The 24,888-nt window shown below is 39.8% G+C and overlaps 2 long non-coding RNA genes across 4 annotated transcripts in view; one reads left to right on the forward strand and one right to left on the reverse strand.

Annotated features, from left to right (window-relative positions):
- Positions 1–15,390, reverse strand: part of LOC138759919 (uncharacterized) — a 54,461-nt gene extending 39,071 nt beyond the window's left edge. The window contains exons 1-2 of the long non-coding RNA XR_011355230.1: positions 15,259–15,390; positions 13,407–13,623 (exon numbers count right to left, since the gene is read on the reverse strand). This is a non-coding gene — a long non-coding RNA (uncharacterized lncRNA). The remainder of the gene's footprint in view (positions 1–13,406; positions 13,624–15,258) is intronic.
- The window catches only part of LOC138759905 (uncharacterized), a 138,431-nt gene that overhangs the window by 23,054 nt on the left and 90,489 nt on the right, over positions 1–24,888 (forward strand). For all 3 annotated transcript variants that reach the window (XR_011355217.1, XR_011355221.1, XR_011355215.1), the window contains one exon: positions 9,017–9,095. This is a non-coding gene — a long non-coding RNA (uncharacterized lncRNA). The remainder of the gene's footprint in view (positions 1–9,016; positions 9,096–24,888) is intronic.

Consider the following 24,888-nt stretch of genomic DNA (forward strand, 5'->3'; position numbering starts at 1 on the left):
AAGAACAATACTTTTGAAATCCATTCCATTGGAAAGCAAAAATCATTAACTTAACCAGAACAATTTGCAATGAATTTATTTTGTATTTTAAAACCCATTTTTAGTCTTTCTAAAATACATATCTTTTATCATGCTGGTTTCTTTTCTTGTATTTTAAGTATCTTCTCCTCAAATGAGTGTTATGGAAATGGATAATAAGCATCCCTGCAAGCTCAATTTCTAATCTCCATGAATATTAATCCTCTTGTATGAAAGAATAAAAAAATTATGACACCCTGCAGACTGGCAGGCTGCCTACCATTAGAAAAAGACGGGTCATTAATTTTTAAAAAGGAAACATTCATTATAATGCTTTCTTAGACAAGGCTTTGATTTTTTTTTTAAATTACGACCTTAATTTACCTTTTGATAATGAACATTGGTAATACTAAACAGCCTCATGCATATACTATTAGGAGTCTGAAAGGTGCAGGTATAAGTACAGAAATATGTCTGATCACTGGCTATTTAATGTCTGCTTTGCATGTTTTTAAAAGGACAAGGGCTAATAATGGACTGTTTAACATTCCAGTCACATGACACCTGAGGAGAATAAATCAGCAATACAGCAAGACACCGCACAACTAATTTTCATGTAAAAGGGTGATTGCCTTTTTGCCTTTGTGATGTTTTTCAAAGCTGTTTAAGCACAAACATCCTCATCTATTGGATATGAATTATTAATAATAAAAAAGGCAAAGCTTTCCTTTTCTAAATACCATCCACAAGCTCAAGTGCTTAAAGGGATTCCTGATTTACATAGTCCCAGTTGGAGTTTAATGAACACTGCTGGGCCACCCTTCAACATGGAAATGAGTCTTCATGTTTTTAAGCAGAGAATAAGTGTTTTTTTTGCTAGCAATCTATTCACCTAAGAGCTAAAGTTTTTGACACAATGTGCATCAGATAAACTGTCGTCTAAATTGCAAACTAATTAGTGATTCAAACATTTTCAAGCTGATTGATGACAGAATAATTTACACTTGTTTCTCAGCTTCTATCTGGCACAGTCTGGTGATTTGAGCCCTAATTAACGTTGGTACATCATTCATGTTCTGTCATACTAGTACATACAATTAAAAGGTAGTTTAAACTAAATTTCAAATAAAAAGGGCTTGTGAGTGCAAACATGGAGAGAGCAACACCATTTATGCTCAAGAGTGATTGCAAGCAGCAGAAGATCTGATTTTTAAAAAGTCTCTGTTGGAAGGGGGTGAGGTGTGTGTGTGAGTGTGTGTGTGTGTGTGTGTGTGTGTGTGTGTGTGTGTGTGTGTGTGTGTGTGTGTGTGTGTGTGTGTGTGTGTGTGTGTGTGTGTGTGTGTGTGTGTGTGATGTACAAGCATCCAGATTAAACACTACGTTGCCCTCTAACAACTTAGATCTTTATCGTTTTTATGTGTTGGAGTATTCCACAGATCGTTTTTCCTTTAAGAACATGGATGTTCAGATTAGCATTGTGAAAAGTGAACTGGTCTAACTATAGTTACCTATGCCTTTAAACGTTAATCAACAGTGTACCATTGTCAAAGGTGGAGTGGTGCAGTTAGTACACAAGTTCTATTTTATTGTCAGAGTACATATATGACATAACATGCAACCCTGAAATTACAGCCACACGGTGCCAGAGGCCTAAGGTCAATCCTGACCTCAGGTGCCCTCTGATTAGAATTTGCATACTCTCCCAATGTATTTCTTCCATGACATTGGATTTCTTCCCACATTCCTGAGGCAATTAGGTTGGTAGGTTAATTGGCCACTACATATTTGCCCTAGCTTGCAGGTGGGTGTTAGAATCAAGTGGGGGATGGGTGAGTGGGTGGGGTGGTTGTGGGGGTATTGATGAGAATATAGCGAGAATTTTTTACAATAATGCAGGATTAGTACAAGTGGCTGATTGATGATAAGCATGGAATGATGATCACCAAATGGTCTGTTTCGTGCTTGTATCTCCTCTGAACTTATTAACCATATAACCATATACAGCACAGAACAGGCCAGTTTGGCCGGAACAAATCCCCACCCTCCTAGTCCCACTGACCAGCACCTGGTCCATACCCCTCCAATCCTCTCCCCTCCATGTAATTATCCAGTCTTTCCTTAAATGTAAATAACGTCCTTGCTTCAACCACCTCTGCCGGAAGCTTATTCCACATCCCAAGCCCTTTTGCGTGAAGAAATTTCCCCTCATGTTCCCCTTATAATTTTCCCCCTGCAATCTCAAACCATATCTCTGGTTTGAATATCCCCCACTCTTAATTGAAAAAGCCGATCCACGTTGACTCTCTCTGTCCCTTTTAAAATCTTGAACACCTCCATCAAATCCCCCCTCAATCTTCTACGCTCCAGAGAAAAAAGCCCCAGGCTGCTCAACCTTTCTCTGTAACTCAAACCCTGACATCCTGTCAACGTTCTCATGAACCTCCTCTGCACTCTCTCTATTTTGTTTATATCCTTCCTATAATTTGGTGACCAAAACTGCACACAGTATTCCAAACTTGGCCTCACCAATGCTTTGTACAATGATCCTTTTGGAGAATCTGGGTGCTCGCTCAGCCTTCCTCAGCTCCTTGGCAGCCATAATAAGTGGGTTGGTTCTTAAATAAAACATCATTGATCATTGATCAATTATGATCACAAATCCATGATATGAAAAGTATGATCTTTCACATTTTAAGTGTTGACTCAACAGTATGAAATATTTTAATAAACAGCAAAAGTTATAGATTTGTCCTCTAATCATCTGACCAAGCATTGATTGTATTTGATTTTCTTCAGGTTGATTAATGTGATGTGTTGTAGTATTGTTGTTGATGTGCCTTTATGTCCATATAATTCAGAACAAACAGAATCCAAATGCATGCCATTTATTGAATAGCTGGAGGAACTCAGCAAGTGATCACTAGAAGTGATCAGTCAATGTAGATTGTCTGACCTGCTGAGTTCCTCCAGCAATTCTTTGTCTGCTCTAAGATTCCAACATCTGCAGCTTTTGTGTTTCTCTATATGTCATTCAACTCTACTTCCTGTATGATTTTAATTATACAGACTAGTACCTGGTACTACAGGTGTTCATCCTTTTTATTCGAGATCCTTGGGACTGGACACTTCTCAGTATTTGGATTATTCTGGATCATGGAATTAAAATGGCAGCGGTACAGATTCACGCAAAAACATGCACTTTTTAACGGAGCTATGCTGTATTCAAGCTGGCTCAATGTGCAATAGGCATCTTCATTACCCATAATCCCCCACACAGCTGGAACTGCTCTGGGAAGTGCAAAATGGTTCCAGCTTCATGGGGGATTATGGGTAACAAAGGCGGCCATTGATCCCGCATTAAAACAAAAAGAGACTCATCCCACCTGGCTCCACCGTACCCTTGTCTGCCTCCTTCCAGCACAGCTTGGCTGCCTTTGGGCTGCTTTCCATCATCTCGTCCCTCTGCACCAGCTTGGTTGCCTGGAGGCTTCCCATCACCTGCTTCTCCCTTGGGCCTAGCTCTTGCTTCTGCTCAGGCTTGGCCACTCCCGGCATACCCCCAGCTTCTTTCCCTCCGGCGCCACCTTCTTCTCAGCGCCAGCTCTCTTCTCTGCTCCTTCCTTCTGGGCTGTGGAGCTCAAGACCTGGGTCCCTTTGCCTCTGGCCCCAGCGGGCTCCAAATATCTTTGTCCCCACTGGGTCTCCTCACTCTCTCCCTGCTCGCCGCTCGAGCCATGTTCATTTCTCATTTTCTCCCTTCTCGCTGCCTGAACCACGTTCCCTCCTCGCTCTCTCTAGAACACCTGAAAATATACTGTACATGGAGTAAAGAAAATGTTCAGTTTTTGGATAAAGGTATTCTTGGCTTGGCTTCGCGGACGAAGATTTATAGAGGGGGTAAATGTCCACGTCAGCTACAGGCTTGTTTGTGGCTGACAAGTCCGATGCGGGGCAGGCAGACACGGTTGCAGCGGTTGCAGGGGAAAATTGGTTGGTTGGGGTTGGGTGTTGGGTTTTTCCTCCTTTGTCTTTTGTCAGTGAGGTGGGATAAGGGCCTATATTTAGTTGACTTGAACTTTTGTTCAACAGTGTACAACCATACATGTGGATTTCTTGTAAATCAGCTTTATGTTGTGGTGTTACTTACTGTGTGGTGCAGCAACAATTAACCTCATAAAATAAACAATTTTTTAAAAAGGAAAATACAAACAAGATTCTATTAATGGCTAAAATTTAGCTTTTCTTTTCATGTATTTATTCCTGATTTACATCCCCAACAAATGTTTGCAAATAGATAGACATAAAGATCCTATTACCAATTAAGTCGTGGAATTGTTAGTTCTGCCCAAATAACTGCTGCAGAATGAAACAATCTCTCATTTGAAGGGGATATGGAGATTGGAGGAAAAGTAATATTGGATCAGGTTTTTTTTTCTTAAATAGGCTCTCCTACCTTCAGTAACGAAAGGTCTCCTACAATGCATCGTGGAATTCTTCAATAGGTGCATCAGAGGTGGAGATGTAAAAAATAAATTTAAAGTTGGGCTGGGTATTGACACAATTTTCAATAGAATTGTCATCATCTTTTTGGAGAAATTATTATTTGTACCTTCATTCAGTGGTGTGCATTTTTCATTCAAAAATAAAACAGGAGACGAGACTGACGATTCCAATGCATAGCATTCCCAGAATTTATATTAAGTTATCATCTTCTTAAATTAATATTTTGGTGTTGAAATCCTCGAAAACACTCAACATATTAATAATGAGTTAATAGTTCAATTGCTGCCAAGATTTCTTGGAAGAAAACACAGCACTAATGGCACTGTTCCCATCATCTTTTACTGGAAATCCAAATATTTCAGTACTTGTAAAAGAATGTGTTTTATAGTAAGGATTAAAACAGAGTAGAAAAAAAATGTCTACATTTTCATTTGAAACGCACAGCTATTAAAAATTTAGGTGATATATTCATTTTAATAGTGTTGATTTGACCAGACAATGATAAAGAAAGGGGTGACCAATTTGATATGCCCCTTTCACGTGTTTGATTAAGGTGAAAACATTTTCTATGAATAAATTTTTTATGGTTTTTAGTAATTGTTACACCTAAATAGGTAAATTGATTTCTTTCAATTTTAAGAGGAAGGTTAGTATTTATCAGTGCCAAATTATTCAAAGGATAAAAAGCTCAGTCTTATGAAGATTTAACTTATAACCTGAAAATTGACTAAAATGAGAAATGAAAGAAAAGCAATGAAGTCTGATGATTATAAATATAAAGCAATATACCATGAGCATAAAGTGAAACTTTGTGGGCTGTCTCCATCCTCAAAATTCCGATAAGATTTATTTGTTGAGGGGAATCTTGCTTCCTTTGAGTAACTTTCTGTTAAATACGATCTACCAAATACTCTTTTTTTTTGTTGTCTATAGACTAGAGATTTTTCACGATTTCAATTATATACATTTCCTGAGGATTGTTAAGAATTTAATTGATGTAATTTTTAATTTACAACCTTTCTATAATGGTTCAATATCTAACATTTATTAGAACAACTGATGCTCCCTTAGATTAAATTTTAAAATTGCCTTGGAACAGGAGCTATAGCTTTTAATTCCTGAAGAATCTTGGAATGTAATTTTAAAATTGGTTAATATCTCTTTATGTGCCCACCACTCTCTCCTACAATTTAAAATATTCCATAGGGCTCACATGTCCAAAGTCAAATTCTCATTTTTATGGAGATGAGTCTCCTCATTGTAATAAATGCAACAATGGAGATGTTTCATTAATTCATATGTACAGGCATGCTGGATCAAAGTATTTCAAACTTTCTCAACACTTTTTAAAGTTTGTTTTAAACCAGATCCCTTAACAGCTTTATTTGGTATTGTTGGAGAGAGTGACATAACATTAATGACATCTGAGCTACATGTATTAGCTTTCATTTCTCTTATGGCCAAGCAGGAGGTGTTGCTTATATATAATAAAATATATTTTTTTTAATGCACAGCTATTAATCACATATAAAACTGAATATATATTGCATTTCAGTCTTAATTGGAACCTTACTTAGTCCTGAGCTGCTAAATTTGTTGAGGAAAGGCTTGTCTAAATTTTTCTAGTTACATGGCTTTCAAATTTTAAAAAAAAGATTGTTTGTGAAGCAAGCAGAAAATTTAAACAAAACTATATAATTTGTTAAGGATTACATCATTTCTGGATTGAAAAGTTCCCAGAAGTTACCAGCTGATCCCAATATATATGACTGATACTGTGCAGTATAGCATTACTGTTCAAAAAGAGAATGAAATTACATATAGTTGAAAAATGAATAATATATTAACATGAATAAATAATGACAAAATTGTTGCAGTCAATGCAACAATCTACTGAACAGATACAATTGCACTACGTTATTATCCAATTTAAGATTTTCCTCAGACGAAGGAAGCAATAGCATTAAGTGTTAAGTCTTGTATGGTTGTTCTTAAATAACATTTCCCCATATACGTACATGTTTTTGAACCATATAACCATATAACCACTTACAGCACAGAACAGGCCAGTTCGGCCCTACTAGTCCATGCCATAGCAAATCCCCACCCTCCTAGTCCCACTGACCAGCACCCGGTCCATACCCCTCTAGTCCCCTCCTATCCATGTAACGATCCAGTCTTTCCTTAAATGTAACCAATGATCCCGCCTCGACCACGTCTGCCGGAAGCTCATTCCACATTCCCACCACCCTCTGCGTAAAGAAATTTCCCCTCATGTTCCCCTTATAATTTTCCCCTTTCAATCTTAAACCATGTCCTCTAGTTTGAAGCTCCCCCTTTCTTAATTGAAAAAGCCTATCCACATTTACTCTGTCTGTCCCTTTTAAAATCTTAAACACCTCTATCAAGTCCCCTCTCAATCTTCTACGCTCCAGAGAAAAAAGCCCCAGTCTGCACAACCTTTCCCTGTAACTCAGACCCTGAAATCCTGTCAACATTCTGGTGAACCTTCTCTGCACTCTCTCTATTTTGTTTATATCGTTCCTATAATTTGGTGACCAAAACTGTACACAGTACTCCAAATTTGGCCTCACCAATGCCTTGTACAATTTCATCACAACCTCCCTACTCTTGAATTCAATACTCCGATTTATGAAGGCCAACATTCCAAATGCCTTCTTCACCACACCATCTACCTGAGTATCAGCCTTGAGGGTACTATTTACCATAACTCCTAAATCCCTCTGTTGCTCTGCACTCCTCAATTATCTACCATTCCATGTATATGACCTATTTAAATTTGCCTTTCCAAAATGTAGCACCTCACATTTATCTGTATTAAATTCCATCAGCCATTTCTCAGCCCACACCTCCAGCCTTCCTAAATCACCTTTTAATCTACGGTAATCTACTTCACTGTCCACAACACCACCAATCTTTGTGTCATCCACAAACTTGCTTATCCAATTCTCCACCCCTACATCCAGATCGTTAATATATATAACAAATAATAGTGGACCCAGGACCAAACCCTGAGGAACTCCACTAGTCACCGGCCTCCAATTGGACAAACAATTTTCTACCACTACTCTCTGACACCTCCCATCCAACCACTGCTGAATCCATTTCACTACCTCTTTATTTATACCTAATGCCTCCACCTTTTTTCCTACCCTCCTGGAAAACCCTAATGAAATAAAACTGAGCATCCTGGATTATATATAAATATATAGTTTTATTAACAGTTAATATTTTATCTTAGAAATGATTAAAAATAGTGATTCATCTATTATTGAGTGGCCATTAGACTTGGCAATCAATTTAATTTGTATGAACTCCAATCCTATCCTTATTCCACAGAGACTTCCAGTAGAGCAGTGAGCATTTTGCACTTCTCTCTAACCTATGGGAGCTAAACCTAGTGGCACCATTAAAGTATCTTGGCTGAAACCAACTGCCATGTCACAAAGTGACAATCAATCCAAAACTTTCCCCAACCACACACTCATCTATTATAGCAGTATTTGTTTTGTCAACTGAGTTATTCAGTAGAAATTTGTTTGCTTAAAATGACATGAGGTGAAATATGGAGGTGCTTTCACAACTACCTTTTCCTTTCTCCAAGATAACCTAAATTGGAAAGATCACAATTTATATTAATTTGGTAAAAATAGACAACTGCTGATCATTTAGATTTTATTTATTAAATTGTTAGGTGCTCTATGCTACTGTACCAATTTTGTCTTCAGAGTCTTCAAAATCTAATGAAACTGTTCAATTGCTCATCAATTTATCCCTCAGTAATATTTACCAAACAAAATGTTTGCATGAAATTTCACATTTTGATAATTTTTACTATTTATGCTTTGACAGAAGAGTTTGGAACATGAAGTTTTGTGTAGAATTGATAGAAATATTAAGTGGAGAACCTCTGATCTCTGTGCCAAATTGTATTGCTTTGAACTCTGTACCAGAGGCTTTAATTTGTAAAATCGCCTTGACTCTCTGTTGACTTATAGACTGAAGGTATGAACCCGTTTGATACACTTCAACAGAGTAATACATGCTGGATTGGATGTGGATTTTCTTGAGAAATACCAGAAATACAAATGCTGGCATTTCCCCACTTTACAAGTAACTTGGGATTCTCATGCAAAGGCCACATAACCCACACCAAAGCAACAGAATAGTACATTAATAAAAAGGATGATATTCTCTTCCCAACAAACTCTGCTTTCTTCATGATTGAGATGTATTTAAACAAGAACCACTGCAGTAAAATTCACTCCAAAGTTATTTAACCATTCTGTCTGCATTTTGTAATCTATGGCTGCAAAATGCCCTATTTTCCTTCTATCAACTTCTCTGTTTTCTTTGCACAAAACATACCCCTCTCTAAGTAATGTGTGAATTATGTGGCACACTCGTGACATATTCACAGGGATTGGTGTTAAAATTCTTCTGGCCTAGTCAGATAACCTCTTTTTATTTTCAGTTCAAGATGTTTTTTCCCCAAGAGGACTCTGCACAATAACAGTTTCCATTAAAGTTGAAGCATCTCTTCAATTTCGAAGGTAGGTGCACATAAAATGTTATTGAGTTTATTATCAATTTTGTAAGTGTCCAACTTCAAATATATAAATAGGAGCTGCAATGAAAACTTTGCAAGCATTTACTGAAATATTTATTATTAAAAATCAAGGATTTAATTTTGGTTCAGAAGAGGAAGAATGTGAAAAAATATTGGGATATTAAAAATTGAAAAAACTTCTAAATTAACCCTTTGAGTCCTCAACATTTTTTTAAAATAATGGTCAAAATTTATCAACATACTTCTGTCACAGAAGAACTGCAGGAAAATCTTCAATGTTGAAAAACAGGAGGTGAAATAACTGAGAGACAAGTTCCATTAGCAAGAATCTTTTATTAGAATAATATTTAATTCGGCCCTTGTTTCAAGAAATACTTGTTCCTAAGAAATTTCAATAATTCAGAACATCTTCAAAACTGAAGCTGGCTACATGAGTGGCTACATGAAGGTATGTTGCAGCCAGAACTGACTGCGGCCACAAAGATTACAGTGATATTTACAATCTTAGTTTATTTCCAAAAAAGTGGGAAGAACTAGCTATTATATATTAAAAAAAATTACATTCAAATTCTGGCACAAATAAGCATGGAAATATATTCCACCTTCATTTTTAAATCATGGAATTTCAACTGTACAATCACAACATTCTTTCTTCTTTCTTTCTTTGGCTTGGCTTCGCGGACGAAGATTTATGGAGGGGGTAAAAAGTCCACGTCAGCTGCAGGCTCGTTTGTGGCTGACCAGTCCGATGCGGGACAGGCAGACACGATTGCAGCGGTTGCAAGGGAAAATTGGTTGGTTGGGGTTGGGTGTTGGGTTTTTCCTCCTTTGCCTTTTGTCAGTGAGGTTGGCTCTGCGGTCTTCTTCAAAGGAGGCTGCTGCCCGCCAAACTGTGAGGCGCCAAGATGCACGGTTTGAGGCGTTATCAGCCCACTGGCGGTGGTCAATGTGGCAGGCACCAAGAGATTTCTTTAGGCAGTCCTTGTACCTTTTCTTTGGTGCACCTCTGTCACGGTGGCCAGTGGAGAGCTCGCCATATAATACGATCTTGGGAAGGCGATGGTCCTCCATTCTGGAGACGTGACCCATCCAGCGCAGCTGGATCTTCAGCAGCGTGGACTCGATGCTGTCGACCTCTGCCATCTCGAGTACCTCGACGTTAGGGGTGTGAGCGCTCCAATGGATGTTGAGGATGGAGCGGAGACAACGCTGGTGGAAGCGTTCTAGGAGCCGTAGGTGGTGCCGGTAGAGGACCCATGATTCGGAGCCGAACATACCCAATCACAACATTAATTCCTAAATAATTGACATTTTCTGAATTAAAAAGTATTTTGAGTATTTCCAATTTGGATTGGGTAAACTTGTAAAATGCACTAAAAAATTTGACCAGATTTTAGCTTTCCATCTCTGAGATTGCTTCATTACCTGTGGCATTTTCTATCTGCCCTCTCCTTCTCTTTGTTTAAATGTCAGACATGAAGTAAAGTCAAGAGTATTTATTAGTAACATCATGGACTGCACAAAGCAAAGAAAAGCAAAAGCTATACAATTAAATGTCAATTTAAAAAAAATGTTATCAAATCTCCTTCAGTTCAGTAGATTTAGGTTAAAATCAAAGTAAATGATAAGTTGCAAATGTCTGCATTCATCATTTGCAGACCATGATTAGAAGGTGTTTTGGCAGTTTCACTCCAAGGAACAACATTGCGCACACCATCACAATTATTCTGCTAAGATGTCAGCTCATGCCCATGAGTCCAAATGAATTTTAAGTTGCAAATGAATTCCCAGATATGGTGCTAGGACAAGATGAGGCTCAAAGTGTAAAGTAGAAAGAGATATTGGCTCTAATATTTACTGCAGACCATGTTCGGAGCAGACAATAGGGAAAGGTCATGGCTTAGAAACCTATATATGTGGTTTTACCTAATATACTGTGGAGTTTGAACAGAGAGATTGATTTTATTTGTCTTTATTGATACAATAAAGCCAATTAACAGGCTCACCACTTGCAGACAGGAAATCCTGCAATATAAAAATGGGAGGATACAGGGAGGAATCGCAATTTTGACAAGGTGGTTGCAACCAATTGATGATCAGTTCAGTAATTATGAGTATTTGATTTACATGGTATCTAATTGTGAATGAGATGCTTCTGCACCTCCAGCCTACAAGCGGCGCTATAAAGACACTGGACTAATGGTTCCAACTCCTCTGAGATGCTGAGTTTTGTAAGGTTCAGGAAATGTGCAGAAAAGTAGAAAAAAAACTCAAATCTTGATAATATGAAATACATAGCCTCCTTAAAGGGTAATGCACAACAACTGAAAATGGAATGAGGACCTGCTTTTCTCATCTGCCTCCTTTACAATGAGTTTGAAGTGGATTCAGTGGGGAAGATATGTTGCAGCCAGAACTGACTGCGGCCACAAAGATAGATTGAGAAGCCCATGGCCATACAAGTCATTAAAATGATACACACACAGACAAAATAACTGTTGGTTTTTAAACTACTCCTAATTTACATATTAAGTCTTTGATGGAAGCTGAAGACCTACAACGTGCTACTTTATCAATACATCTGGCTAGTTGTTGTAAACATTTCTGTGCACACTATACTTCATGAGTAATACTCAGGGAAGTGGCTTCCTTAACATACAGATAAAAAGGAAAAGAGGAGTGTTCTTATAAAGTTTTGAAAACTCTAGAAGTTATCTTTCCTTTGAATTTTATGTTAATTTTCCCTTGCTGCTTTGAATTGCCTTTTAAATAACTTTTTCAATAAAACCACTTGCAGAGATGAGATTTTATCTCAAATATCTGCACAGAATTTTTCAATCTTTATCTCTGTAGCCAGAACAAGGCATTGTTGAAGACTCATGATAGAAGGCAAGTATACTTCTCAATTTCCAGATATCACCACGAGCAAGAAATCTTATTGGGGCAGTTACAACGGGGATCAGGTGGGGAAGAAGTCAAATCAGTAAGAATATAATTTAATTCTTCAAACAATATTTATACCAAGGTATTGCTGTTCTTGCTCAACAACTTGGAGGTTTTTTTTGTTACTAGCACAAATAATGCGCAAAAGCATTATTTTAGTACTTCAATAAATATTGTGAATGTATTCCTTCCTTGGTGGCTTTAAAACAAATTATAGTCACGGCAGTGCAGAGTTTGCATCTGTCAAGATAAGAAAGCAGGTTGCCCTTTTTTGTAAATAGTCTATTTTTTCTTTCTTTTTTCAGTCATTATCGTGCTCCAGAGCAGGGATGGATACCAATTGATTGCAGATACTATCATTTATCTCTTTTTAAAAAAAAAATCACACCTTAGGAATTATTTTATATCAATTAGTTCATCTCTTCTGAAAGTGTTGACTGGTATTAGGTACAGTCTCAGGTACTAGTCTCAGCCAAAGCCTCAGATATGATATTATTCTCCCCCTTAAACCTATGGTGTGAATGACAGCTGGCGAGTCACTGTGAAATGCATCATGAATTTATTCAGTCTTATTCTCACTGTCTCTCCACACATACAATGCAGGCTCTGGAGCAGGAACCCTAACCGAATGCTTCCATTTCCAGGCTTTTCCTTCCACTGAGATCAGCTAATTAACCACATGCAGAAGCCTTTAGTCATTACTTTCATTGTTACAAGAATTTGTCCTGAAGTTACAGGACCTGTTAATAAGAATAAAATAAATAGGGAACTCACAGTTGAAAAACCTGACTGCCCTCTGCAATCTCCTTTATTGCAAATATTCAAGTGTTAGTATAATGGGATCTGAATTAAATATACCTTTAAGAAATATCGAAGCATTTCAGTAAGATGTTTAGGCAGTTAGTGGATTGGGCATTCATGTGTGAACAATCAAATCAAATCTGATTTGAGCATTGTCATTTGGATCTAGCATATTATAGCATGGAATCAACAGGATGAACAGATGAGTAAGAGCACTGATATCTGAACTGACAAGTCTTGAAGATGGGTAACATCCTCCTCCCCTTTCCCATCTCCTCCCCTTCTCTCCTCCCATTCCTGCTCTGCAACATCAGCCATTTATCTCAGAACAGCCTCCAAACTGTGGCAGCATTTGATATTTGCTCAATTCCCCGGCTAGACAAACATCCCTACCCCTACCCCCACCCCCAACATACGCCCACCATCTAAAGTTGTCATCAGCCACTGTTTCAATTTATTTTTTTTGCCTTTGGGGTAAGAAAATTGAAGAGATTAGGAGCCCATCTCTTTCCTGTTCACTGCGTTTCTGTTTCAGTAAATTGCCACCAACCTTCAATCTCCTGGTCAAGGATCTCCAAGCTCTTTCCACTGATATGACAGCCCAGTCAGCTTGATAAATGGTGCACACCCCCTCCAGCACAATGTAAGAGATTTGCAATATAAATCCACCATTGCACCTTGTGCACATAAAGGAGAAAATGATCTTCACCGTTACTGTTCCAGTAAGGCATGGTTCATTGCACAGATGCTGTTTCGTGACTTTTTATCTACAAATACAAGAATATATTAAAAAATATATATTTTAAATGACTACACAATCAAATGGCAATGCAAAAAAATTCTTGAAGCATTTTCTCTGTATGTGACAATTTAAAGCAATCTTCAATAAATCATGATTAAAACTGATCATTTGCAATTTTATGTTGCGAAAATCGTGTATGTGTTTTTCCTCAAACCAAATAGCATGTAATTTCACTTGCAAATTTATAATTGCAATTTTGCCAATCATTCTGATTGTAGCACATAATTTCCAATTTGCATCCCTGATAAAATCACTCAAAATTACAGGCTCTTGTTGAATGTGAATGATGCTGTTTTACTAATTCCTCCTGAAAACCCCAATTTCTGCTTAAATTCTCCAGCTCCATCGGGCTAAATCAAAGTCATCTGCCACAGACTTGTAAAAAAATAACTTCACTTGCCTGCCTTGCATTCCTACCATAACCCTGCAATGAAGCATTATCTAAATAGTGTGTTATTTATTAGGAAGGCAGCTAATAACTAATCCTGAAAGACAAATCCCTTTAGTCATGCATACAGCTGCTGCAAGTTGACAAAGATACGATAACTGAAAGGTCTAGCGAGGAGGATAGTATCTATTTAACATAAGCATCGTCTCTGAGCACACAAATCATGGGAGTACATGGGGAGTCTGCCTTGGGACTGCTTGCAAGACCCGCTGATGCTCACAATAGCTTCAAGTTCACCTTGTGTGAAGAGAGATGCCTGATGGCCCCAGAGAAAGCAAAATCCAAATGTCGATTTGTAGATGGAGTGAGGACAGCCTCCTGGCTGACAGGCTGATTTATTGGATTCTTCCAATTAATCACCGCCAGCCTGTGGCCAAACTGATTTCCAGCAAAACTGAAAAGGCAGCCGAGGGAAACAGGCTTATAAGCATAAAGCCGCATAATGGTGTTCAATGAAGTGTGAGACTTTTAGTTCAGTTTCACTGAGCTTACCACACCACCGGAATGTCAAAGAGGATTGTGGGTGGAAAAATTATGGATTTAAACTGCTAGCTGTAAATGAGGTCAATATGTTTGGTTCATAAACAGTCCAAACCATTCCTTGAATTCAGTGAGGAAGAAAATTAGCGTATAGCCAAAGCTGTAGACAAACCTCATTGAGATGTAATTGCAGCTATAAATACTGGTGGAAAGGCTGGACCATTCTAACATGCAACACATTTCTTCTGGTATCTTCACACTGCACTATCTACATCTCCACCATGTATTCATGGGTCAGCTGCTGTTCAAATTAATTGATGACTCCATTATATTCCATCTTATTTTATTCAGGCAATATTAAAATCAAAGGAGTGCATGAGAGAGCTTTTTCTAGCTTTCCCATTTATCTTATTTTAAAATGCACATAGAGACACATGATAGCTTTTAAAACAATACATCTGCAAGATTCTTTTGAATCTTAATTTTAATGAGGTTACATCAAATGTAAATACATTGCCCTAAAATGTTTCTATTCCTTATTTCCTCTTTTCTTAAAGGAATCACACAGGGTGCAAATTCAGTAATTATTATCATCAAAGAATTGGGAACATAGCTCAGACCATCACAGCAACTCTCCTTTCCTCTTTCAACTCCATCAATTCTTCACACTACCTTGTAAAAGTCATCAGTGTAGTGAAGTATTCTATACTGAGCTACCATAGACGTCAGTGTACATGTTGTGGAATCACTGTATAGGTTGTCAAGTTGATGTACATGTAGAGAAGTTGATGTACATGCTGTGGAGACTAGTGCAAGACTGACACTGCCAAGCTTGCATGCTGGGCTTATATACATAATTGATCCTGTCACATGGACAGGAAGTGACACCATCAGTGATGTCATCAGCCCAGATTAAAAATTTGTGTTGGATGCAAGTCATTTTCCCACGTTTTCCACACCACATCCACCATTTTGGGAACTGGTTCGCTTGCTGGTAAGTGGGTCGCCATGTGACCTCCCCTCCATCCCACCAGAACTGGCAATACAGCTGTGGATCCCCAAAATCTGTATATTTTCTTGTTTGGGCAGCCTTCCTCTTCTGAACCACGACTGGTCCGTCCAGATACAGGTGTGCAGGTTTGAGGTTGTCAATTGCAAAGGCTTCCTCTTTACCTCCAATATCTAAAATGTACGTCAAACCACCGTGTCTCAGTACCTCGAAGGGACCCACGTACAGACGCTGGAATAGTGCTCGATGCACTATAGAAGTTCTGGGGTATATAGAACCTGGTTTGATCGTGTTGAGATATCGGTATGGGCGCTAAAGAACTGAGCTTCTCATGGAACTTGCTTAGGATTGCTGTGGGTGTCTCCTCCTGTCCTTGTGAATCTGATAAAAATTCTCCTGGAACCGTAGACCAGCACTGCTGATGAGGCACCTATATTGTCCTTAGGTGTTGTTTGTATGCCCAAAAGTACCGATGGCAATTCATCAACCCGGTTAAGTCCCTGCAGATGTGCCATAAGGGCCAATTTCAAATGTCTGTGGAACCTTTCTACTAGTCCGTTGGATTGTGTGTGGTACACAGTTGTGTGGTGCAACTTGGTTCCAAGCAGGGTGGCCATTACTGACCACTGATCTGATGTGAATTGGGCACTCCTGTCGGACATGATGTGTGCTGGTGGAAATGAGGGCCCCTGGCACAGTTTTCAGTAGTCATGTCTGCCAGTGGAACCGCCTCTGGCCACTGGGTGGCCCGATCCATTATTGTGAGAAGAAAACTGAACCACATGACACCGGCAGGGGGCCTACAATGTCCATGTGTACATGGTCAAATCTCTGATACATCAGCTCAAAAGATTGTAGTGGAGCTTTTGTGTGTTGCTAGACTTTGGATGTCTGGCAAAGAGTGCATGTCTTCACCCAATTGCTGATCTGTTTTCAAAGGCCATACCACACGAATCTGTTGGCCACCATCTGAACAGTCGATCTGATCAGTGGATGTGCCAATTTGTGTACCACGTAAAATACCTGCTGCCTCCAAGCTACTGGAATGATTGGGTGACATAAGACCTGTAGATATGTCACACAGGAGTTTGAGCTCTCCCAGGCCTACCAGAATTTGTTCCAGCTGCAGGTTCGAGTCTGCTGTTCTGTAACGTGGAATTTCTCAATCTGCCTGTTACGCTTAAGGTCTACATGGATTGAGTAGCCAGGTGAGACACCGCATCTGCCACTACAATGGCCTTTCCTGAGATCTGTTCGATGACTCTCGTGAACTTAGAAATATATGATAAATGTATCTGTTGATGAGCCGACCATGGATCTGATACCTTAGTGAAGGCAAATGTATGTGATTTATGGTCTGTAAAAGCCGTGAAATGCCCGCCTTCTAGAATGTACCTGAAATATCTGATAGCTAGGTAGAATGCCAACAATTCTCAATCAAAAGCATTGTACTTGAGTTCTGGTGGTCTTAGGTGCTTGCTAAAGAAAGCCAATGGTTTTTAGTGGCCATCGATGTACAATTCAAGCACTCCTCCTACTATTGTACTGGATGAATCTACTGTCAGGGCTGTCGGGACATCCATTCTTGGGTGGATCAGCAATGCAGCATTAGCCAGTGCTTCCTTGGTGTTCTCGAATGCTACTGATGATTCTTCATCCAAAGTGACATCCCTTGCCTCGCCTGACACCAGGGTAAAGAGGGGGTGCATGATGCGAGCCGCTGATGGTAGAAACCTATGATAAAAGTTCACCATTCCAATGAACTCCTGGAGGCCTTTAATTGTGCTGGGATTACCAAATGTTCAGATCACTTCGACCTTTATCAGTGGTGGCTTTACTCCATGTTTGTTGATTCAATGGCTCAGAAAGTCAATGGTTGCTACCCCAAATTGACACTTGGCCAGGTTGCTGGTGGGACAGATATTCCAGATAACTGCGGCTAGCAATAAGTATGTCGTCTAGGTATATGAAGGTAAAGTTGAGATTGCGTCCCACTCTGTCCATTAAACATTCTTGAGCCCAAAAGGCATCCTTCTGAATTCAAAAAGACCAAAGAATGAAATAATAGCCGTTTCTGGAATGTCATCCATGAGGACAGGGATCTGTTGATACCCCCGGACCCAGGTCCACCTTGGAAAAGATGCAGGCACCCTACAGGTTGGACGTGAATGTGGTACCAGGTAGCAATCTGGTGTGGTAATCTCATTCAAACTGCGGTTATCATGCATCCATCTGTCTGGGTACCATGTGAAGCAGGGAGGCCTAGGAGCTATTTGGCTGTGTACAATACCCATGTTCTCCATCCTTTCAAACTCCTCTTTGGCCAGACAATGTTTATCTGGAGGAGCCTGTGACCTCGGGCATGGTAGTTAAGTGGTGTTGTACCCCATGTTTTGTCATCGTTGAGTTGAATTGCAGAATAATTATTGTGGGGAAGTCCACCAACAACCTGGTGAATTTATTCTCCGAAAGAGTAACAGAGTCTTAATGCAGGGGTGTCAGCTTGGCCTCACCTAGGGTAAAGGTTTGGAAAGTATTGTTATGAATGAGCCTTCATCCATCTAGATCAGCCAGCAGGCCATGTGCTCTGAGAAAATCAGCTCCCAGTAGAGGTTGTGTGACTGCAGCCAATGTGAATGTCCATGTGAACTTAGTATCACCGAGCTGAAGTGGGATCCTATATGTACCAAATGTCTGGATAGCACTGCAGTTTGCAGCTTTCAATGATGGCCTTGGTTTTCTGTTTTCGTGTGTTACATCCCAAAGGGGAAAGCACACTGATCTCAGCCTCTGCATCCACCAAGAAATGCCGGCCAGAATGTCTATCCCAGACATATAAATGGCTCTCTCGATGGGCAGCTGCAACAGCCTTTAGTGACATCTGGCCCCGGCATTTTCCCTGAAATGCACAGGCAGGTCGTCAGCGGCGAGCTTCTGCACCCTATCGTTGATGGTAAAAACACCAATGGGTGCTATCTTCATCCCGTTATCTCCAGGCTGACTGGCATTCTGACAACAGCTTTGATTGACCCTACTATCAGTCTAATATTGGAGTTGCACTGTCCTGCTGCTGTGAGAGGGACCTGTCATACGGATGTCATGCTTTGTTGCTTAACCCACCATAGAATGTTAGCATGGGCCACAACTCTCTATGGGTCACTGAAATCCTCAACGGCCAGCAGCATGTGGATATCTTTTGGAAACTGCTCCAAGAAATCCTGATCAAACATAAGGCAGGGTCTATGCCCTTCAGTTAATCCCAGCATTTAATTCATGAGCACATTAGGGGTCTAGTCTCCCAATCTAAGTGAAGTAAATGGGCTGCTTGCTCATGTCGTGAGAGGCCAAAGGTATGGATGAGCAGACTCTTGAGTGCCATACACTTGCCCTCCTCTGGAGGCTGCTGCAGATCAAATTGGAATGCCATCTCTTGATCCAGGGCACTTACTACACAGTAGTACCGTGTGGAATCAGATGTTATCTGCTTCAATTGGAATTGAGCTTCTGCTTGGTCAAACCATACACGTGGATGTGAAGTCCAAAACATTGGCTGTTTCAGAGCCACGGCATACATCAAAGAAAAATTTTCCATTTTTGGGATCCAAATATCATTTGTTCTGTTGGGATCACCAATGAGGCGAAGTATTCTATAGTGAGCTACTATAGGCATTGGTGTACATGTTGTGGAATCACTGTACACATTGTCGATTTGATGTATTTGCGGGGATGTAGGATATACACATTGTGGAGTCTTGTGCAAGACTTACACCTCCAGGCTTGAATGCTGGGCTTATATACATCACTGCTTCTGTCACATGGACAGGAAGTGAAATCATCAGTAATGTCATCAGCCTTGATAAAAACCTGTGTTGGATACAGGTCAATTTCCTGCATTTTCCACAGCTCATCTGGCATTTTTGGAGCCAGTTCACTTGCTGGTCTCCACATCAGCATATTAAAGACTCCCAGCCACTGCCTCCTCCCATTGGGAGAAGATTCACAAGTGTGAGATCATACACCATCAGATTCAAGGCCAGTTTCTTTCCTGCCATTATCAGACTCCCTAATGAACCTCACATTAGTAAAATTATGTTGCATTTACTCTGTACCAACAGTAACTGTACAATATTTTACTTGTTATACTATATATGACTGGGCTTCCCACACTTTTTTGTTCATGGAACCCTTCTGGGGAACACTTGAAAATCCTGGAACCTCAATCGTCAATTACAGTTTAAAGACCTGGTGTATACACAAGCATAGTAAGAAAGTAAATGAACTCACTATTCTCCGCGTTAAAATAATTTGTTTTATCTAATTTACATTTAATGGGATGAATGAAATTGATGGTAAAAACATCAACGCCAGGCTGATTGGCATTCTGACAACAGCTTTGATTGACCCTACTATCAGTCTAATATTGGAGTTGCACTGTCCTGCTGCTGTGAGAGGGTGTAGAAGCTCACCGCTGACGACCTGCCTGTGCATTTCAGGGAAAATGCCGGGGCCAGATGTCACTAAAGGCTGTTGCAGCTGCCCATCGAGAGAGCCATTTATATGTCTGGGATAGACATTCTGGCCGGCATTTCTTGGTGGATACAGAGGCTGAGATCAGGTCCTCACAGGTCTTCTTAATGTTGGGCACAATATTAGATAGATTTATCCTTATGCCAGGAGCAATATCAAGTCAGTTTCTGTATTTTGTTTTTGTTTCTGCATAATATGAAAATTGTGCATCTGGTGCCTCTTTATTCCTGGCTGAGGTGAATCTAAGTGACAAATAATTTTCATCACATCTTCGTATGTGGTGGTATGAGGTATTACACCACTGTAATAACTGTATGTACTGGCCTGGACCGCCCCTTCCTTTCCTCTGACCTCTCCCAGGAGATTCCCTCATAAATGTCCAATCCAAGACCTTGACCCCAGATCATTTCCTGCTCGGATCCAGGGGAGATGCTCTCTGAGCCCCAGCTAACATCTAAGCTAATTAAAGCCTTTTTGACTCTGATCTACTGCCTCGTGGAGTCACTTGATAACCACTTGATTTTTGTGATATAGGCGTAATCAAATAATCCATGAAAAAAATGCTGGCATCTCAGTACTTTCTTCAGATGAACTATCCTGTCTCCTAGTTTCCTTTTTTTAATCCAACCATCCATGGTTCTTAATATTGTACACATGGAATATCTTTAAAATATGGACAGCTTCATACCAGAAGAAATCGGATTCTCATTGGTTGAAAATGATGTTCAGGCCTGACGTCTGTGCTGCTAACATCATGCCTCAAGACGCTATTTTGTTTTCTTAGGGTGGAGTGCACTGTTTGCTGTCGTCCCAGATACAAATTGAATTAAAGACAGGTTTAAATAAAAACAGGTTAATCCTTGTTACTCCCTGTAATTTCTTCTGCAAAACCCCTACGCCTTCCCACGGAACCCAGTTTTGAAAACCCTGATCTATAGAATGAGTAACTGGACTGCTTGCAAAATAAACTTTCTCACTGCACCTCAGTACAGGTGGCAAAAAACTTAAATTTGAACTTTGAGTTATAGCTGCATTATTGAAAAGGATTGCAATTTAAACTCAATGCACTGTTGTAATATGTGTGTCTAGGCAATAGATGCATTTCACAACCTAGTGAAAGCAAAGTGAGTTCTCTCAACAGCAACCCATAAGGAGATGTGCATACTCCTGTTGCTCTCACAATATTGCTACAAGTCCTCGTCGGACCCCTTGTGCTTTCCTGCCTGTGTCTATGATGCCAATTGGCAACCAATACACTGATAAATTATGCTATGAGGCTCAAGGTAGAATAAAAGAATGTGTCTGAGCCTGTACAGCCTGAACAAACTTGCCTACCATCAAACAATACATCCAGGTTTACACTCTTAAGAGTTTCAGTAATACCAAGCAAAAGCTCTTTTTCCTCCTATCTTATCAATTCCATATTCACACTTGAAGTTGAAATGGTTCATTTTGTTTTGGCTCCTCGTGTGGGGGGGGGAAACACCACATCTACTTGACAGGACAGGTTCCAAATCATTTTTCCTTGAATGATTGCTGAAGAGATGTAATTGCACATTTTATTTGGCCTTTCAAAATTGTTGTTGCCTGCATTATATGAACGATTCAAGACCAGCAAACAACATAGGTGATGTCCTAAATGGCGTGGCTGGGAGCAGTTTGTCGCCAGGGGCAGGGACTAAATTCCCTTTCTGAAATGGTTCTTCATGTTGCCAGCAGTAAACAGTCAGGCTGTTGATCATCTGAAGTTGGGCTGCTACTGATTGCAGGGCTTTAGTTAGAAACATATCATCCACAATTTTCATGGATCATGCCCGTTGGTAAGCTAGACCATTCCCTGATAAAGTTAGAATGTTCTAATGCTACCGAATAAAGAAATCAATAGTGTGGGATTTGAAATTTTCAGAACCAAGATCATTGGATTTTCATTATGGCAAGAGATAATGAGATTGAGATTAACAGCAAGTAAATGGAGTGAGGTGAAGTTCAGGTGTGAGAGGTCAAATGACCCACTCCTGTCCCTGATTCCAAAGTCCAAGGTATTTTAAAAAAATTTATTAAGTATGGTGTAGAGCAGTAATTCTCAATTGGGGGCCATGGAATTAAATCACAATTTTTTAAATGTTTCTTACGTAGTCGGTAGGAGAGATGTACAGAAGGAGCCAACTAAATGATTGCTTCACAGGAAAGAGGGCCCATAAATTTTGAGCAGAGTCCCAAAAAATGGTGGAGAATGGGTGGCGTAGAAGATGAGTATATATGCTCAAAATAGCTAGAATTTGTACAGACACAAGTTTGGTCTACTTTTTGACCAGTAATGATGCAGATCTTTTCAAAAGGAACTTATTAACATAGTTAAATATTCTCTCATTTCCACTTCTGTAGTTGTGGTATTACAAAGTGATTGGCACAACTCCTCAGGATTAAAGAGAACTTGTTTCCATTCCAGCTTTGTGGGTTCTAAGTTGGCTAATGAGAACAAAGTGGGAATGGCAGCCTCATCCACAGGTGGGGCAAGTGGTGTCTTTTGTGATGAATGAGTGAGTACTTCGTAAAGTTCTTCTGTCACTAACGTCAGGCTCCTGATGCATAATCTCAAGATTCTCAATACCAATCAAAATGTTCCATCTCTACTTTGAGTGACTATGAGTCGGAAATTCCCATGGTTCAGCAGGGATGTTGCATTTCTTCCAGAAGGTTTTGAGCACATTCTTGAATCTTCCCCTGGAGCTGTCACCTAGTCAAGAAATATCCACTGTGCCTTCAAGAAGAGGGCATCCACTCTGTAATTCAGGATACATTTCTTACTCCACTGGGAGGTGGTGGTTGAGGAAGATCTTGCCAATACTGTTCCTTGTGGCAGGCAACAGGGAAATCCCTATCTAGTTACCACCATTGGACATCCGCTTGTTTGAAGATTGTTAGGTCTGCTTTGTTCATGAATGAGTGAGACAAACACCAGGCTGAGTCGAAATCAGGGTTCTTTGTTCTTTATTACCGGATTGTAACACTTGCGACTAACAAAGTTAGTCGGAGAATGCATTCTGCCGTTATCAGCAAAATGGTGATTTTTTATACCCTTGGATACATGCTTAGAACATCATCATATCATTACTTGTCCAATGACTAAAACTGTTGCTATCCCTTCCCTGCTAGCTTCCTGCCTCTCAATCCATCAATGTCTCTCTTATCTTGTAAGTACAAGGATGCATTCACATCTTGTTACAGCCCTGTACATTCCCATCTCATGATGTTTTACCTAACAGGAGTTCAAGGACACCTCCCCTTCTTGTTACTGCCCTGCACAGGGTAACTCCCTACACATTCCCATCTCATGATGTTTTACCTTACAAGATATATCTGTATATCTGGGTTCCTTGGAATATTGTCTTCTTTCCCAGAATCGTTACCTTTGTTTGGGCATCTGTTGCTAACAGTTCAAGCATTGTCAAAGATGTAACAATGCAAAAGAAATGTAGAAGGTTAACTGAGGCTTTATTCATAGAATCATAGAAACATTCAGTACAATAATGGGCCTTTATGGCACATCTCATTCATGATGACCATTTGTTTGCATTAGGTCCATATCTTGCTACTCTTTTCCTATGCAACTACCTGCCCAAATGTCTTATTATATGTAATAGTATCTGCCTCAACTATTTCCTCTGTCAGCTTGTTCCAAATATTCATTACTCTTTACATTAAATTTGTGCCCTCTCACTGCCCTGGGAAGAAGATTCTGACTATCCTATCTGTGCCCCTCATAATTCTGTAAACCTCTACAAAGGTCCCCATCAGCCTCCTACATTCTAGTGAGAATAAACCCAACTGATCCAATCTTTCCTGGTAACTACAGGACTCAATTCTAGGTAATATCTTAGTGAATTCTTACTGTACTCTCTTATTCTTCCTATAGTGTGCTGACAAGAACTGTGCACAATAATCTAAGAGTGATCTCAGGAATATTTTGTACAGCTGCAAGATAGTGTCCCATCGCTTTTCCTCAATGCATCAATTTATGAAGACAAACATACCAACTGCCCTTTTCAACTGGTCTATCCATCTATGTCATCACCTTCAAGAAACTATGGTCTCTCTGAACATCAATGATCTCAAGGTTCCTGCCATCGATGTCCGAACAGAATTCAATCTCCCAAAGGACATAATCCCATGCCTGTCTGGATTAATTTCCATTTGTGACTGCTCTGCCCAACTTTCCAGCTCATCTGGGTCCCACTGTCTCCTTGGGTGGACTTCATCATTACCTGCAGCTCCTCCAACCTTTGTGTTGTCTGCATACTTACTTTTCATACATTCTCATCCAAGTCATTTGTATACATTACAAACAATAAGAGTCCCAGCAATGATTCCTTATTACAGATTTCCAATTTGAGTTAAAAAAAACTATCAACCACTATCTACTTCCTCCTATAACCAGGCCAACCTTGGATCCAGTTGAAATCTCTCTTGCCTTAACTTTCTGGATCAATCTAACTTGTAGTCAAAAGCCAAAATTCAATGTAAACCATGTACGAATCTGCCTTCATCAATTTTCTTAGTTAACTCCTCAAAACAAAAAATCCAATCTGTGAGACATGATCTCCCCTGCTCTAATCTAAAATTAATTCTGTTCCCCAAAAGTTTCTCCAATAACCTCCCTTTGGCTGATGTAAGGCCACTGGCCTGAAATTTCCAGGCTTAACCCCTCTGGCCTTTTTGAACAGGGGGAAAATGTTAGCTTTTCTCTAATCTTCATCTACCTCCCA

This window comes from Narcine bancroftii, chromosome 1 (genome assembly GCF_036971445.1).
Source record: "Narcine bancroftii isolate sNarBan1 chromosome 1, sNarBan1.hap1, whole genome shotgun sequence".
Taxonomy (NCBI): domain Eukaryota; kingdom Metazoa; phylum Chordata; class Chondrichthyes; order Torpediniformes; family Narcinidae; genus Narcine; species Narcine bancroftii.